Below are 16,977 nucleotides of genomic sequence, written 5' to 3' on the forward strand. Positions count from 1 at the left end.
TCTCCACTCGGTAGGATTTTTTCAAACTTAGGCGAGTGCCTGACTGCAGCTAAGCCCCCGAGTGGGAGGTTTGCTCTCCACTCGGTGGGATTTTTAAACACTTAGGCGAGTACTGGACTGCAGCTAAGCCCCCGAGTGGGAGGATTGCTCTCCACTCAGTAGGATTTTTTCGAACTTAGGCGAGTGTCTGACTGCAGCTAAGTCTCTAAGTGGGAGAACTTAGGCGAGTACTGGACTGCAGCTAAGCCCCCGAGTGGGAGGATTGCTCTCCACTCGGTAGGATTTTTTTCAAACTTAGGCGAAACGGATTCGCAGCCAAGTCACCCACTGGGGGATTTCGTATGCAAACAAGAGTGACAGCAATTATTGGGACACTCTTGTCTTTGGTAAAAATGAACTGCAGAAATTTTTTCTTATTACATCTCGTCCAAGGGAGAACTCAAGTGTAAAAGGGGCGGAGCAGTTCCGCATTCCAAGCTCGTGGCTCGTCGATCTGGTGATTAACATTGTAGAGGTGATATGCTCCATTGTGGAGGACTCTGGTGACGATGAAGGGGCCTTCCCAAGTGGGAGCAAGTTTGTGTGGTTTCTGTTGATCCACTCGGAGGACCAAATCTCCTTCCTGGAAGGCTCGGCTCTTCACATTTCTGGCATGGAATCGATGCAAGTCTTGCTGATAGATGGTCGATCTGATCATAGCCATTTCCCTCTCCTCCTCTAGGAGGTCGACTGCGTCTTGTCGGGCTTGCTCTGCTTCGTCTTCGTTATAAAGCTCGACTCTGGGGGTGTTGTGAAGTAGATCACTCGGCAGGACGGCTTCGGCTCCGTAAACCAGAAAAAATGGCGTTCTTCCGGTCGACCGGTTCGGGGTGGTCCTCAGCCCCCACAAAACCGACGGAAGTTCGTCGACCCAAGCGCCTGCTGCGTGCTTGAGATCACGCATCAATCGAGGCTTCAATCCTTTGTGAATCATACCATTTGCTCTTTCAGCTTGTCCATTCGACTGAGGATGCGTGACCGACGCGTAGTCGACTCGTGTGCCTTGAGAGGCGCAAAAAGCTCTGAACTTGTCTGAATTGAAGTTTGACCCATTGTCGGTGATGATGCTATGCGGGACCCCATATCTGAACATTAGCCCTCTGACGAAACTGATAGCAGTGCAAGCATCGAGATTCTTGATAGGCTTGGCTTCAATCCATTTGGTGAACTTGTCGACTGCCACAAGCACATGCGTGAATCCGTTCCTGCCTGTCCTCAGTGGACCGACCATGTCCAGTCCCCAGACAGCAAAGGGCCAGACAAGTGGAATGGTCTTCAGGGCTGATGCAGGCTTGTGTGACATGTTGGAGTAGAACTGGCAACCTCCACACTTGTCGACTATCTCTTTTGCCATCTCATTTGCTCTTGGCCAGTAAAACCCTGCTCGGTATGCTTTAGCCACAATGGTCCAAGATGATGCATGGTGACCACAGGTCCCCGAGTGGATATCATTAAGGATCATCTGACCCTCTTCTGGTGTTATGCATTTCTGACCAATTCCAGTCGCGCTCTCCCTATACATCTGTCCCTTTATGACTGTGAAGGCCTTGGATCGGCGGACAATCTGTCGAGCCTCTTCCTCGTCCTCCGGGAGTTCTTTCCTCAAGATATACGTGATGTATGGTACCGTCCAGTCGGGAGTGATAGCCAAGACCTCCATGACTAGGTCGACCACAGCAGGAATTTCAACTTCAGTCGGATCTGTGGCACTTTTCGGTTGCGGGGCTTCTTCTGAGAAAGGATCCTCCTGGACTGACGGCGAGCGGATGTGCTCCAAAAACACATTGCTGGGGATGGCTTCTCTCTTGGAGCCTATCTTTGCCAGATCATCTGCTGCTTGATTTTTCAGTCGGGGGATGTGATGAAGCTCTAACCCCTCGAATTTCTTTTCTAGCTTTCTTACTGCGTTGCAATAGCCAGTCATAGCTGGGCTTCTGACATCCCACTCCTTCATCACCTGATTGACCACCAAATCTGAGTCGCCGTAGACCATGAGGCGCCGGACGCCGAGTGAAATGGCCATGCGCAACCCGTACAAGAGTGCTTCATATTCTACTTCATTGTTGGAGGAATCGAAGTGAATCTGGAGGACATATCTGAGCTTATCTCCTCGGGGGGAGACCAATACTACCCCAGCACCGGAACCATTCAGCATCTTAGATCCATCGAAGAACATGGTCCAGTGCTCCGAGTGAACTTGAGTCAGAAGTTGCTGTTCAATCCACTCGGCGATGAAATCTGCTATTGCTTGGGATTTGATAGCCTTCTTTGCTTCAAACTTGATATCTAGGGGAAGGAGTTCAATCGCCCACTTAGCCACTCGACCAGTTGCATCTCTGTTGTGCAAGATCTCTGACAGTGGAGCGTCACTGACGACTGTAATGGAATGGTCAGAGAAGTAGTGTGCAACCTTCTTCGTGGTCATGTAGATCCCATATACAAGCTTCTGGTAATGGGGATATCTTTGCTTCAAAGGGGTCAAAACTTCAGACACATAATAGACTAGGCGCTGAACTCTGAAGGCCTTTCCTTCTTCTTCCCGCTCGACCGTGAGTACTGTACTGACAACTTGTCCCGTGGCCGCGATGTACAGCAGCAGAGGCTCTTTACTGATTGGGGCAGCAAGCACCGGCTGGGTGGAGAGTAGAGCTTTGAGCTCTGCAAACACTGCGTCAGCTTCTGGAGTCCACTCGAACTTGTCAGACTTCTTCATCAGTCGGTAAAGAGGCAACGCCTTTTTACCGAGACGAGAAATGAATCGACTTAGAGCGGCCAAGCAACCTGTAAGCTTCTGGACATCGTGTACACGCACAGGGCACTTCATCCGGAGTATGGTGCCAACTTTCTCGGGATTGGCGTCGATTCCTCGTTCGGAAACGAGAAAACCGAGTAACTTTCCACCTGGAACTCCGAATGTGCACTTTGATGGATTGAGCTTGATATCATATCTCCTGAGGTTAGCAAAGGTTTCGGCAAGGTCAGTCAGTAGGTCGGAACCTTTCCGTGACTTAACCACAATATCATCTATGTATGCTTCTACGTTCCGACTGATCTGAGTGAGCAAACACTTCTAAATCATCCTCATGAACGTGGCTCCAGCATTCTTGAGGCCGAAGGGCATGGTGACATAACAGAAGCACCCAAATGGGGTGATGAAAGCCGTTTTGATCTCGTCGGGTCCATACAGACGGATCTGATGGTACCCTGAATAAGCATTTAGAAAAGACAAACGCTCACACCCCGCGGTCGAGTCCACTACCTGGTCGATGCGGGGGAGAGGAAATGATCTTTCGGGCAGGCCCGATTGATGTGTTTAAAGTCAATGCACATGCGAAGTGACTTGTCCTTCTTGGGGACCATGACAACATTGGCGAGCCACTCGGAGTGGTAAATCTCTCGGATGAACTCTACTGCTAAGAGCCGAGCCACCTCCTCGCCAATAGCTTTCCTCTTCTGGACGGCGGACCGTCGAAGATGTTCTTTCACGGGCTTGAACTTCTGGTCGACTCGTAGACGGTGCTCAGCCAGCCCCCTGGGAACTCCAGGCATGTCAGAAGGCTTCCATGCGAAGACGTCCCAGTTCTCACGGAGGAACTGGATGAGCGCTTCTTCCTATTTGGAGTCGAGCATCGTTGAGATGTGAGTCGGAGCAGCGTTGGGGTCAGTCGGGTGAATGTGAGCTGTCTTAGTTTCACCGGACGGCCGAAAAGAAGATTCTGGAGCAGGCTTCTTGGCTCGTAGCAATTCACTCAGGTCAGCAGTCTTCTGGTACTCTTGTAGCTCAACAACTGCCATCTGAGCGTCAGCAATCTTCGATCCTTTTTTAAAACACTCCTCTGCTTTCTTCTGATTGCCGATAACGGTGATCACACCTCTGGGGCCGGGCATCTTCAACTTGAGATACACGTAGCACAGTCGAGCCATGAAGCGTGCATAAGCTAGCCGGCCCAGAATAGCATGATAAGCACTTTGGAAGTCCACAACCTCAAACGTCAACTTTTCCTTGCGGTAATTCTTTGAATCACCGAAAACCATGTCGAGAGCAATCTGGCCGAGTGACTCGGCTTTCTTTCCAGGAATGACTCCATGGAAGCTCATGTTGCTGGCGCTGATCCTGGACATCGGAATGCCCATCCCTTTCAATGTTTCAGTATACAATATGTTCAGGCCACTGCCACCATCCATCAGGACTTTGGTCAGTCGTCTGCCTTTGACAACTGGGTCGACCACCAAAGCTTGCCTCCCAGGGGTGGCAATGTGCATAGGGTGATCGGACTGGTCGAATGTGATGGCAGTTTGGGACCACTTCAGATAACTGGGTGTTGCCGGAGCAACCATATTCACCTCACGGTTAATGACTTTCAGTCGACTCTTGCTTTCGACATCAGCAAAAATCATCAGGGTGGAATTGATTTGGGGGTATCCATCGTCGCTATCCTCTTTGTCCTCAACTCTGTCCGACTCTTTTTTCTTATCTTTGGGTTGTTTGCCCTGAAACTGCTGGATCAGGAGCCGGCACTGTCGAGTGGTATGCTTTGGGTAAATAAAATTACCCTCTTCATCTTTCTTGGTGTGGATGTGACATGGCAGATCCAAAACATCATTTCCATCTTGATCCTTGACTTTCTTGGGCTTCCAGGGGCCTTTGGGTTTTCCCTTGAAATTTCCCTGGGTTATGGCCAGGGCCTCCCCAGGGGCGGCTGGCTCGGCCTTCCGCTTCTGCTTCCGACTGGAATTGCCTCCGGTTTCCTAGGCGACTGCTTTCTGCTTGCCACTCCGGAGTCGATCTTCATCTTCTCCGTTAGCGTATTTGGTGGAAATCTCCATCATCCGATTCAGGGACATTTCTCCGGTCCGACCGAACTTCAGGTTCAACTCTCTGTTCTTGACGCCTTCTTTAAAGGCACAAACTGCTTGGTGATCCGGTACGTTCTCAACCGTGTGATGCAAAGTGATCCACCTCTAGATGTAATCCCTCAGAGTTTCACTCGGCTTCTGTACGCAAGACCGTAATTCTGTAAGGCCTGCGGGTCACTTGCATGTTCCCTCAAAGGTTGTGACAAACACTCGAGAGAGATCCTCCCAAGTGTAGATGCTGCTGGGTGCTAACTGATTCAGCCACGCTCTGTCCGAGCCCTCTAACAGGAGAGGCAAATGCTTCATGGCCACCTCATCATTGCCACCGCCAATCTGTACAGCCACTCGGTAATCTTCGAGCCAAGTGTCAGGCTTAGACTCACCGGTGAACTTGCTGACTCCAGTCACCAACCGAAAGTTGGGAGGAATCACTGCGGCCCTGATGGCTCGACTGAAACACTCTGGCCCTGAAACACGTACTCTGCTGCTGGCGGGCGCATCCCTATTCTGGCCTTCCCGATGAGCCCTGTTCCTGTCAACCAAACCTTGAATGAGGACAGATCTCGCGTCAAAGCCTGGGTCCCTGGGGTCGACTGGAATCCTCTGCCCAACACTATGAGGGCGTCTGTCATCTCGATGTCGAGGCGCATATGACCCACTCCTCGGGGGAGGGGTTGGCACTCGACGTCGATAATCACGATCAGATCGGTGATCATACTGCTCATTCCTCCTGTACTGATCATGCCGGTCACCACGTCCCTCACGCCTCGGGGGCGACCTCGGGCTGTGAGCCGACTGGACTATATCTGTTGCAACGGATCGGCTGTGGATCATATTCCGCGACTAAGAAACAATGGAATTCTGGTTTCCCGCCGACCAGAGCAACACTCTAATCTGTAACAAGCCCCTGCCCGCCTCCGACTGGGAGGGCTGAATCGATTCTGCTATACGGGCCGCGGTGGCCAAATTCTGAACTGGGGTTCGGTATACCTGCGTCGGTGGGAAGAGCTGGCGTCGACTAGACTCGGGAGCCCGCTGACGCGCTTGCTCGTCGAGTGCTCGCTGGAGATTCTCCAGTCGAGTGCGCTCGGCCAAATTAGCCAAGCGCACGTCCTCCAAGGCCCGGGCCTCGGGGGTCTATCCGACGATAGGAGTGCGGAGTGCGTCCATGTTCCGGTGGCGAAGCTCCTCTCGCTGTAATGATGTGAGAGATTCGGGGAGGTACTCATCATGGGGATGCGACGGGTCGCCCCCACCCGCGCCTCCATCAGCGCGAGGGAAACCGGGAGGACTATGCGTTCCATCGACCGCCAGAATCTCAGCCGCTGGGTCGCTGCTGTCGCACTCGGATGCGGTTTCCGTGGAGCCAGTCGACAGGTCGAACAGACCGCAGAGAGATTCGTCGGGCTCGATTGCCGCGACTTGCAGGGCGGCCGAATGGCGAGCCATGGCATGCCTCACCCACCTCTGAAGTCTCGACTGACCGGAGCGCTTGCGCCGGTGGGAGACAGAGCGGGGAGACGATACGGGGGCCGACCGATACTGGGTCGACGGCTGCCGCAGGAGGACGCCACGAACGCATGCGCGGAAATGCGTCGCGCCATGGACGGGGAGCGCGTCGATGTCGAGTGGCGCCTCCTGAAGCCAGGCCGAGTCGTCGGCGATGAACGTGAGCGCGCTGAGGCGGATCTCGCGGCCCTCCACCAAAACTCCGCACGAAACCATGATCAAAGGGATCGGAAAAATTGCAACTTCTCCAATCAGGCGCTAAGATTCCTGCCCCGCGGTGGGCGCCAACTGTCGTGGTTCTAGCTCTGACAGTGATGTAAGGGGTATGTATGGAGAGGCTAGATCTCAGCTATTGGGAAGTTGTAAACACACCAAGATGTACGAGTTCAGGCCCTTCGCGGAGGAAGTAACAGCCCTACCAAATGTCGTGGTTCTAGCTCTGACAGTGATGTAAGGGGTTATGTATGGAGAGGCTAGATCTCAGCTATTGGGAAGTTGTAAACACACCAAGATGTACGAGTTCAGGCCCTTCGCGGAGGAAGTAACAGCCCTACGTCTCGGTGCCCGGAGGCGGTCGATTGGATTACTGGCGTGTGAATAACAGAGGTGCGAACCCTCCGTACTGAGGAGGGGGGTGGCTTATATAGAGTTCGCCGGCCCCCTCTTGCCCTCAGTAGTGCAGGGTTTAAGGTACATTCAAGGTTGGGCGTTACTGGTAACGCCCCTAATAAAGTGTGATAATGACCATAAAGACTACTTAACAGCTGACCGTTTGCCTGCGGAGTGACTACAGGTCTCCTAGCGGTCGAGTGGTTGGCTTCATGGTCGAGTGATAGCTTTCTGGTCGAGTGACTTGAATCCGTCGAGTGGGATACCTTCAAGTCGATTGAAAGGTGACTTCTCCTAGGGATGTCCTAGGGTAGGGCTCCTTGGACAGGTCCGTGCCCCTACCCTAGGTACATGGCTTCATCAGGCACCAAGAACAATGTTCTCGTCACAAAACCATCGGAACAATTCCAAGATACCCGTGTGATCCTAAATTTTTTTTCGTGAAATTTGAGAAGAGAAAAGTCAAAACTCTACGTCAGGATGCCTTACCAGAGCGATGAAGGGACTGGGGAGTAAAAAGAAGTCCTAACTCTTCGATATATAATTCCTAAATGACTCAAAACATTTTTCTAGACTCAACTCGTCCGCTAATTCGATCAAGCAGTGGGGGCTCCTAAGGTCGGGGTATGCTCTGATTACCAACTTGTAACGCCCTCGATGCAGCTATATCTCCCACGTGTCGAAGCACGACTTAGAGGCATAACCGCATTGAAAGCAATGTCGCAAGTGAGGTAATCTTCGCAAACAACCCATGTAATACATAAGGGAAAGAGATACATAGCTGGCTTACAAACGCCACTTCACACAATACATGAATAAAGCATTACATCATCCAAATACAATCAAGGTCCGACTACGGAACCAAAATAAAAGAAGACTACCCCAAAAGCTACACAGATCCCCGATCGACCCCAACTGGGCTCCACTACTGATCAACTAGAACGAAACAACACAAAGTACAAGATCTTCATCGAGCTACTTTTGAGCTTGGTTGCGTCACCTGCTCGGTCTCATCGGCACCTGCAAGCTGGTTTTGGAAGTATCTGTGAGTCACGGGGACTCAGCAATCTCACACCCTCGCAATCAAGACTATTTAAGCTTATAGGAAGGGTAAAAGGTATGAGGTGGAGCTGCAGCAAGCGACTAGCATATATGGTGGCTAACATACGCAAAAGAGAGCGAGAAGAGGAGGCAAAAGCATGGTCGAGAAACTATGATCAAGAAGTGATCCTAGAACAACCTACGTCAAGCATAACTCCAACACTGTGTTCACTTCCCGGACTCCACCCAGAAGAGACCGTCACGGTTACACACACGGTTGATGTATTTTAATTAAGGTCAACTTCAGGTTTTCTACAACCGGACGTTAATAAATTCCCATCTGCCCATAACTGCGGGCACGGCTTTCGAAAGTTCAAATCCCTACAGGGGAGTCCCAACTTAGCCCATGACAAGCTCTCACGGTTAACGAAGGATATTCCTTCTAGCGGGAAGACCCGATCAGACTCGGAATCCCGGTTACAAGACATTTCGACAATGGTAAAACAAGACCAGCAAAGCCGCCCGATACGCCGACAAATCCCGATAGGAGCTGCACATATCTCGTTCTCAGGGCGCACCGGATAGGTTAAGCTACGAGTAAAACCAACCCTCGAGTTGCCCCGAGGTGGCCCCGCAGGCTGCCCGTTTCGGACCAACACTCAGAGGAGCACTGGCCCGGGGGGGTTAAAATAAAGATGACCCTTGAGTCCACGAAACCCAAGGGAAAAGAGGCTAGGTGGCGAATGGTAAAACCAATGTTGGGCATTGCTGGAGGAGTTTTATTCAAGGCAAACTGTCAAGGGGTTCCCATTATCACCCAACCGCGTAAGGAACGCAAAATTCGGGAACATAACACCGATATGACAGAAACTAGGGCGGCAAGAGTGGAACAAAACACCAGGCATAAGGCCGAGCCTTCCACCCTTTACCAAGTATATAGATGCATTAATTAAATAAGAGATATTGTGATATCCCAACAAAATATCCATGTTCCAAACATGGAACAAGCTTCAATCTTCACCTGCAACTAACAACGCTATAAGAGGGGCTGCGCAAAGCGGTAACATAGTCAAACAACGGTTTGCTAGGACAAGGTGGGTTAGAGGCTTGGTTCAACATATGGGAGGCATGATAAGCAAGTGGTAGGCATTGCAGCATAGGCATAGCAAAAGAGCGAGCAACTAGCAAGCAAAGATGGAAGTGATTTCGAGGGTATGGTCATCTTACGTGAAATCCCGCAAGGAAGAAGAAGAGTCCATGAAGAAGACAAACGAATGTAGCCAACGGATCCTCACAAACGCAACGTTACCGGATTACCAAGAAGAAGTATACCGGAAAGAAAGCAAACAACATAGTAAACAACCACCACATAAACATGGCATGATGCACAATCAAGTATGATGCATGTCCGGTTTAAATATGCATGGCATGGCAAAGTGCACAAGCAAACCTACAAATTAAGTGGAGGTCAATATGCAACTCCGTTGCATATTGACGAAACACCACGTTCAAGTTATTTAGTTCGATCTCGTTTATGTACCCAACAATATTAAATGTTGTTAAACATGGCAAGAGGGTGAAGCAAAGCAAAACTACCTATCTAGTCAAGTTTAAATGAGGCCGGGAACAACAAACAACAAATCCGGAAACTCCTCATGTGCATACATTAGGTTTGGTACTGTTCTGCCCTAAACACATTTTTAGAGTTATTAAACATGCAAGAAAAGTGCACCATGTTAAAATAGGCAATTTTCTACCCCATTTACATATAAAGTTTGTTAAAAACGGAGCTACGGTTATTTAGTTATGGAATAAATCATTGTTAACAAGTTATTTGAGAAAATTTAAAAAAACAACATTTTGAGCATTTCAAACATGGATGAAAGTGGCATATTATTAATCTACACAAAATTCTAAGCATTTTTTATATATAAAGTTTTTACAAAAATGCACGGTTCGTGAGTTATTAAATGCATGTTGCTGAGGGACTTTTCTGCAAAACTGTGTTCTCTTGAAAAAAGCTAAAACACAGAACCTAAAAAAAACTACACGGGCCGGATCTGGAACAGGGACCGAAATAGGTGGATCTGGGCTGCTCACGTTGGTCCACATGGCCTAAAACGAAGAAGGCCTGTCGCTGGGCCTTGCGGGAGGAGCTTGGCGCTGCGCTGCGCTGCGTTGACCACGCGGAATCGAAGCAGATGAACCTGCTTTGCTCGATGCAGAGGAACAGGCAGCAGGAACCGGCCTTGGCGATTCGACAGGTTCAGCAGAGCGTAGGGGTCGCAGGTCAACAGGGGAGGCGCTCGGCTGGGTCAACGCCGGCGCGAGGCAGAGTTGGACTTGGCGCGACGGTTCCAGGGACTCGGAGGGGCGCCAGGATGGTGAGGCGGCGGATCCGGGTAGTCGAGGCGTGGCGGCGCTGTAGTTCGCGAGGCAGGCGCACGGGCGGAGCTGGAGGCCATGGCGGCAGCGGCCGGAGCACCAACGGCGGCGAGGACGAAGCAGGGGCGACCTGAGGTCGCAGGTGATCCGGGCGGTGCAGGGGCTTGCGGCTCGGCGCGGGGCTCACCCATCCATGGCGGCGGCGTCCTCGTGGCTTCCTGTAGAGAGAGGCGAGAGGGAGTAGATGGTGAGGAGTGAGGACGGGGAAGAAGAGAAAGGAGGGAGCACGGGGAGCAGGGAGAGGGTAACGGCCTGGCGGTGGCGCTAGTCTCCTGCGGCGCACGGGGAAGCCGATGCACGGAGCTTGGTGGCGAGGACGATGCAGGGGTGCGCGCGAGGTACTCGTTGTCCTGCTCGATTAGGAGCGAAACAGGGAGGTGGCGCGACTGGCCTGGTTCGGCCGCTCGGTGTTCGTGTTCCATTCGGGATCGTGCCGAGGAGGGAGAGGAGTCACGGAGGCAGATCGGGAGGAGGGAGTGGCTGGTTGCGTGTGGGTGGAAATTGGGCGACGTGGAAAAACAGGGAGGTGGTCGGAGGCTGATTGGAGAGGTGGATCTGGGATGATCCCGAGGGGAACCAGAGAGAGTGGCGGCGGAGGGATTCGGAGGATGGGACAGGATAGGCTAGGATTTGATCTGATATTTATATCAGATGAGTTTTGGGTTAGGGGCTAACTTGTCCCTCGAATCGCAATCGGACGATCGCGAAAAAATATATTAGGAAGTCCAATTAACAAAACAAAGACGTTTTGTAGATGTTTGGGGATGATCCGGACACGACGGTAGTGACAGTCCGGGTCGGGTCCAGGACAGCTTTCGGGCACGCGCGAGGAGGGCCGCGGTCTGACGAGAGAGGTTAGGTTGGACATGGCGGTAGGTAGTGGGCTGTGTAGACGTTCTCGAGCTGAGAGAAGAGAAGAGAGGGAGGCCCGACGACTGTTTCCGGAGACCGAAAACGTCCGACGTTAGACCGGCTATACTGCCGCTATAGTTAACCGTTGGGGCGTCAAACAAACTCCGAATGCGACGAAAATTGACAGGCGGCCTACCTACAACAGAAAAACACCGCACGCCCACTTTCATCCCATCCTGAGAACATTTTCCGGCCACTTATAAAATAATATTACGGACATGCCGCGGGCGCGTGCGAGTGTGTCTGGGCTCAGAACGGGCAACAGAAGGAACTAGGGAAACCCGGACGGATGCAGGTTTTGAAAACATGATGATGCAATGCACATGATGACATGACAAGACGCAACACGCAAGCGAATGACATGGCAACAACATCGAATAACTGGCAGACACCTGGCGCAACGGTCTCGGGGCGTCACAACACTCCACCACTACAAGAGGATCTCGTCCCGAGATCTAGAATGGCACCGGAGGGGAAAACGGAAGAGAAAGAGAAGAGGTAAAACTAAGTTGCTTCTTTGACAAACGAGTGAAACCAAAGAACCTTGAGAGGTTGAACAAATTCGAGAAAAGAATACAACGAAGGTGAACAAGGTCGAAAACACTCCGTTAGAAAAGAGGTACAAAGAACATTGTGAAAAAACCTTGAGGTTGAAGGGCAAGATATATATTGAAACCACTCCAGTTAAGTCAAGATAGAGAAGGATTAAGAATGATATAATTTGGACAGCACTCTGTCTGAGAAGGGACGCAAAACTTGATAAGATGAGAGAGCTTGAAAAGAGGGCACGACACTCCGGTAAAATGGATAACACGAAAAGACCATGATCCTGACAAGAACAAGAAGAAGGTTTGAAGAGAGCAACATCACAATGCCTCCGGAAGAAGTGAGAGAATGGAACTGAATGAACAGGGGAGAAAAACAAGGTCTAGAGAGAGCACGCTTACACCAAAAGCTAGAACAAAGTTGTTGGGTTATCAACAACGAAAAGGATAAGCTTGATATGGACTTATAGAATACATCTCAAAATTATGAGGTGACAACTTGCCACTCACGGAAAAGATTTGATTGGATTGATATACACAAGGAGACGAGAAACTATTTCGCCGAGAGGATAAAAGAAGAACTTTGGATCATTTATAAGAACCATAAAAGCAACAATCCTTAGGACGGCTTTAGGTGAAATATAACCCAAGATAATACCAATGAAGAGATTGATGGATTTAAAATATGTTTTTCTTAACAACATGTGAATCATGGAACATGAACTCAAATTATCAAGAATGACATAATACCACCTCTAATGATACGGTAGAATGAATTGCACTCCGGATTGCAAGATGAAGAATGGTTGAGCTCCTCTGAAAAGAATCTTAAAGAACACTGCGAGAAGGAAATTAAATCCTTGATGAACCATCATGTAGAACCTTCATGAAGCACTCCGGTAAACAAAAAGAATAATGAAAATAAAGAGAAGTAGGAAACACAAGGTGAAACCTTGTAATGATTTAGATGGATATCCGTGATAATTAGAGCTTGGAACTCCGGGAAAGAAAGAAGAGCACTTGAAACCAAGAATTTAATCATCGTGAACAAACTCTGGAAGAAAAGATTAACATATGGATGAAACAAGAATAAGAATTACATTATGCTTATCCTTCACCAATTAAATTGATGACAATCAACGGATTTGGCGTATTACTTCTTCCCGTTGAAAGGATTAAGAGATATAGCGCAAACTTGAGAAGGTCTTCAACGAACCACCGGTAGGATTGAAACAATGAATGAATTGGTATGATAAAGAAGGAAGAGAAATCTTAAACGAACCACCGTGAGGATTGAAAAAGAACGAATAAAAGATAACGAATCACCGGGAAGAATTATGAAACGAATGAAGATACTTGAGAAAATTTAGATACAAGAGGACAAATAGTTCACGAACTGATTAGAGAATACTTGACTGATGCACCGGTAAGATTTGGAGAACAATGGCTGAAAGCTGAGAATGAACAAGTCTTCTGAAATGATGAGCTCCGGATAATCAAACTGAAAAGACTCCTCAATATCTCCTGATGGGTGAAAAGGATTCTCACAATCGAAAATAATTATGAGAGGATGGCAACAAGCTAGCACCACGAATCTCTGAGAGAACGGATAAGATATGGAGGTAAAACTCTTCTTCGGTCTTCAAATGATGAGAAAGACGATGAGAAACACCACCTTGAATTATTGAGACACTCTGGAATAAAGAAGAATAGAAAAGTTGAACCAATGATGAAAAGAAATGAAAGATCTTGGAGAAAGACATTTGACTGATGATAATTCATTCTTACGTCAAACTTTAGAAGATTTGAGAATAACTCAGGGAGAATAAGAAGAGTCAGGTAAGATCCTGGGAAAAGACCTGTGGGTTAGGGCCCACTGAAAAGACACACCGTAGAACGATTTCAAAGAGAGATTGCACCGGTTGAATTTAAATGGCTTGAAAGAGATAACATCCTTGAAAGAGCTTGAACGAAAGCAGAGTGTAAGCACGAATCTTCGGGATTTCTTGAGCACTCCGGAACAATTGAATAGCGAGAAATGAATGATTATGAGGTGCACCGGCACGAGAAAAGCATTTGAAATACAGAAAAAATATGATCAACACAGAAAGCTTGAATTGAATCCACCGGAGAAGAAAAGAATTAAGGGTGATGACCTTGAGGCTCCGTTAAAATCTTCATGAGAATCACCGGATAAGAACATTGAACGAAAAAGGAATGAAGAGGCCTCGCATCAATAAGATGGATACTCGATAAGGAAATCCGAGTCATTGAAAAACCAAGGGTGGGAGGGTGGGAAAACAAAGGCACCTTGGGAAAGATGAAACAAACACCGTTGAGAAGAACTGATAATTGATCTTGCGGATATTGACGTGATCGGATTCACTTGAAGAGAAACACACCGGTGAAAAGGATTGACATGACAATCTCAATTATCATGAAGGATCTGTATTCACATAGAAATATGAGAACACCGCTTAGGAAAGGGATGGAATCCACATTTGACTTTGAAGCAACTCGAATACCACAGCTCAAAACAAAACAAAGGATTGGCTTGCAGAATAAGCCAGAACAAATATATGTTAGAGATTTCGCCCGAAGTTTTCGTGGTGGGGCCTACACGGGCTCATCGTACATCACCATCATGTACAAGGCAGTGCACATGACATACGAAGCGTCCCCGAGTTGGCATAGCCAAGGACTCTTTAAGACACAACGAGACCACTGTAAAACCAACCGTGGATAGGCGGACCACTAGACGTCGAACCCCAATTTCATATCATACATCTGTCGGAAAGATATCCTAAGAGCTACTTGAATTCCCACTTATAAACTCCCGAAATTTTCCAGTTATGCAATCAGGTGTTGGGGATACAGGGGAAGCATAATATCTCACCCAAAACTAGCAAATCCTACATCCAGCTGTATACATCCTTCAACACATAACCAAGAAACCTTCGGAAATCATTTACCTCAACCTTCGAAAACCATCCGTTATACGAGTTATGGCAATACTCCTGAACGCCCGCCCCAGTACTGGGTGGCGTCGAGGTTATCTCACCAACAACTGCATAAAAGAGATTTTCGATGTCGGCGAAACTAAACTCAGGTATTCTAGAACTGCAACGATAAAATTGTGACGACAACATCTCAGAGCTCAACTCCCCGGGACACTGCCACAACCCCTAAATGTCAGGAGGCACTGTCGTGGTTCTAGCTCCGACAGTGATGTAAGGGGGTATGTATGGAGAGGCTAGATCTCAGCTATTGGGAAGTTGTAAACACACCAAGATGTACGAGTTCAGGCCCTTCGCGGAGGAAGTAACAGCCCTACGTCTCGGTGCCCGGAGGCGGTCGATTGGACATGGCGGTAGGTAGTGGGCTGTGTAGACGTTCTCGAGCTGAGAGAAGAGAAGAGAGGGAGGCCCGACGACTGTTTCCGGAGACCGAAAACGTCCGTCGTTAGACCGGCTATACTGCCGCTATAGTTAACAGTTGGGGCGTCAAACGAACTCCGAATGCGACGAAAATTGACAGGCGGCCTACCTACAACATAAAAACACTGCACGCCCACTTTCATCCCATTCTGAGAACATTTTCCGGCCACTTAAAAAATAATATTACGGACATGCCACGGGCGCGTGCGAGTGTGTCTGGGCTCAGAACGGGCAACAGAAGGAACTAGGGAAACCCGGACGGATGCAGGTTTTGAAAACATGATGATGCAATGCACATGATGACATGACAAGACGCAACACGCAAGCGAATGACATGGCAACAACATCGAATAACTGGCAGACACCTGGCGCAACGGTCTCGGGGCGTCACACCTACGTCCTGATTTAGTGGATTGGCCTCGCGAGGGCTTGAGTATGAACAAGTACAGTGGTTTCCTGAGCTCCTTTGCTAGTATAAGTCCCCATGGGTTGATCCCCCTCTATGATGGAACCCTAGCTACTTATATAGGCGGCCAGGGTCCTCTTCCCCCGAAATGTTTAGGCGGGAAGGGAATCCCACAACGGCCATTTGAGCGGGAACACAAGGACGCTCCTATCCTGACAAAAGGTGGTCTTCGCCTACAAAGAGGGCAGGCGGTGACGCGGTAGTGGGCTCGGCGATGACATCCTTCCTGCCGTCCTTGCAGTCTTCGGTCTTGTTACACCAAAGGGGAAACCTTTGTCTCGCCCCTCGGGAACCTGCGCCTGTGCGGTCTCCTTTGCACTGATATGGAAACTGCGCCCGCAGGCGCACGCTGGCGCGCGCTGGCACGGTTCGTCATGGCTTACGTCACTGCCTCCTCCTGAGGCAGCCCTTGCCTTAAGATCTCCGCCCTCCCGAAGCAGCCTAGCCGAGGCCACTCTAGGGAGAGGTCTTGGTCGCCCCTCCGGAGTAGCCTAGGTGGGGTCGCTCCCTGAGGGGGTCTTGGTCGTTCTCCTTGCAAGGGCTGGGCCCTATCGGGCCGTACCAGAACGCGACGTGGGCCGCAGACAGGCAAGTCTGGGTACCCTGGTTCCCAGTACGCCGACACATAGCTACGGAACCTGACTTGAGAATAATTCTTCTTCTACTTTAAGCGTTGACTTCAGGTTCGGAGTGGTGGTCCTCGTGAGTTGGGCACTGCAGTTTCCTTACTAAGTGCGCGTGTTTGGGTGCTCTGTCATGGAGACGGTGCTGTGTCAACGGGAACTAGGTGTCTATCTGCTGGGGTTGGGGTTAGAAGGGGTGTAGTTGGTTCTCTGTCTAACTGGGTAGGAGTACAATCTGCATGAGTGTGGGTTATGTGTGGTGGGGCTGGTTCTTGGGCAAGTACAACCGTGGTCCTATCTGTATCAACAGGTAGCATGATCTTTTCTGAAGACTATGTTTTTACTCCCACAGATACTACCATCACTCCCTCCAATTGAAATGGCTGATAAACAAGAAAAATAATTGAATGTACAGAAATTGTAAGATAGACATGTGCAATGGATAGTAGGGAAGAAAACAGGGCATGAAATAATTCACATTTATGTTGTCTAAG

The sequence above is a fragment of the Triticum aestivum genome, chromosome 1A (assembly GCF_018294505.1).
Source record: "Triticum aestivum cultivar Chinese Spring chromosome 1A, IWGSC CS RefSeq v2.1, whole genome shotgun sequence".
NCBI lineage: Eukaryota > Viridiplantae > Streptophyta > Magnoliopsida > Poales > Poaceae > Triticum > Triticum aestivum.